The following is a 2,539-nucleotide window of genomic DNA, read 5'->3' as shown; positions in this document are numbered from 1 at the left end:
TCTTAAGCAAAGTAAGCAGTTGTGGGATAAGATGGATGGTAGTCCCATGCATCAATAAACTAGTTAAAACACAGGAAACAAAGGGAAGAATAAATGGACAGTTTTTCAGAATGGAGAGAGGTAAACAGTGGTGTCCCCAGAGAGCTGTATTAGGACCAGTGCTGGTCAACATATACATAAAAGATCTGGAAAAAGGGTGGTAATTATCTTGAGTAATTTTGCATCATCTGCAATATTTAAGTCCAAAGTAGACAGTGAAAAGTTACAAAGGGATCTCACAAAATTGGGTGACTCGGCAACAAAATGGCAGATGAAATTCAATGCTGATAAATCAAAATAATCCAACTATACATACAAAATGATGGGATCTAAACTAGCTGCTGTCACTCAGGAAAGAGACTTTGGAGTCATTGTGTATAGTTCTCTGAAAACACCCGCTCAATGAGCAGCATCAGTGAAAAAAGCCATCAGAATGTTAACAACCATTAGGAAAGGGATAGATAATAAGACAGAAGATAACATAATGCCACTATATAAATCCATGGTACATTCACACCTTGAATATTGCATGCAATTCTGGTTGTCCCATCTCAAAAAATATATTTTAGAATTGGAAAAGGTACAGAGAAAGGTACAGAAAATGATTAAGGGTATGGAACAGCTTCCGTTTGAGGAGAGAGTAAAAATATTTAGACTTTTCAGCTTGGAAAAGAGATTCAGGGACAATATGATAGAGATCTATAAAATCATGAACAGAGTGGAGAAAGTGAATAAGGAAGTGTTATTTTACTCCTTCACATAACAAAAGAACCAAGGGTCACCTGATGAAATTAACAGGCAGGAGGTTTAAAAGAAACAAAATGAAATACTACTTCACACAATGCACAGTCCACCTGTGGAATGGAAGTAATTGCCAAGGAATTCTGTGAAGGCCACTGTTGGAAGACAGGATACTAGGCTAGATGGGTCATTGGTCTGATCCAGTATGGCCGTTCTTATGTTCAGTGGTACTGAAGAACACGTGCTGTCAATTGCACTGAGTTTGGTACCAGAACTGTGATTTGATCAGTGAGTTGCAGTGTATATAGTAAGTGTTGTGAAAGTGAAATGGTGAAACAAGTTCAAGCTGTACAATAAGTACTGCTGTGTCCTGAAACCTACAGGCATAGTCCATTGGTGCTGATGCTACTGGAACAGGATTCACTAAAGGACAGAACCAAATGAGTCCACAAGTTGACACTATACGTGGCATAAAGCTGCATCTTGCCCTCTGAACTCAAGCACTGCTCTCTTGGTCCATAGGCACCAACTCTGTGGGTGCTCTGGGGCTCCAGCACTCACCAAAAAAAAAAGGGAGGTGCTCAGCACCTCTGAGCCACACTCATGGGTGGCACGTGACTCTTGCATTTGGGGAGGCTGGTCAGAAGTGCTGGAAGCTCCCTAGAAGTGTGGGGGGCCCCACTGGTGCTTGGACTGTGGCCCCACCCCCACTCAGCCTCCTTCCCTCGATGCTCTGCTTCAACTCCACCTCTTTCCTCGAGGCCGCACCTCTGTTCTGCCTCTTCCCCTGAAGCACCCTCTGCCAAGGCACCCTCCACCTGCTCCTCACTGCCCTCTCCCCCAAGATTCCCCCACCCGCTGCTTGTTCCTCTCTGCCTCCTACCCTGAGGCATCCCCGTCCTCTCCTCTCTGTCCCCTCCCTTAAGGCCCCTCCAACTAAGATACCAATGATAGACACATATTCAATAATTAGAATATGAAAGAAGTGTATAGATATGCTGAAAATAGCCTCCTCTCAAACTTGGCAGATATCCCCCTCCCCAACACACATATACACCTCTTCAAGAGCACTCACCAGCAAAAACAAAAGTCAGCACCTGTATCTTGGTCCAGCAATGTTCTAAATGTTACCTGGGTGTCATCTTTGATTCAGACCTATCTCTAGGTTTTCATGTCCAGGCTATGTCTAAGTCTTGCAGATACAGCCTTCTCTATCCATCCACATGGCTAAAACTCTTGACCAGGCTTTCATCATCCCACATCTCATAAGAGTATAAGAATGGCCATACTGGGTCAGACCAAAGGTCCATCTAGTCCAGTATCCTGTCTTCCAACAGTGGCCAATGCCAGATGCCCCAGAGGGAATGAACAGAACAGGTAATTATCAAGTGATCCATCCCCTGTCTCCCATTCCCAGTTTCTGACAAACAGAATTACTGCAAACATCCTTTTCTCTGACCTTGACCAACGGGATCTTGCCTGGCTGCTATCCATTACTGTACTTAGCACTATCACTAAACTACACAATAAAATAATAGGCTATTCACACACTTAAGTATGTAGATTTCAAGCTGGTCAAGACTCCTCTTTGACTGTTTCAGTAGCAGAACAAACAAATATTGCTGAACAAGAACTCTTCTAAACTGTTAATTCTGGAATTTAAAGCCAAACATTCTCATCCCGTAAATCTTGTTTCCATGGTTATTGTTTGTAACTAGCTCATTTGATAATTCTATAACGTACACACTTCAGAATGCTC

This window comes from Gopherus evgoodei, chromosome 1, assembly GCF_007399415.2.
Source record: "Gopherus evgoodei ecotype Sinaloan lineage chromosome 1, rGopEvg1_v1.p, whole genome shotgun sequence".
NCBI classification, from domain to species: domain Eukaryota; kingdom Metazoa; phylum Chordata; order Testudines; family Testudinidae; genus Gopherus; species Gopherus evgoodei.
The sequence above is the reverse complement of the archived record's forward strand: the minus strand, read 5'-3'. Positions refer to the sequence as shown.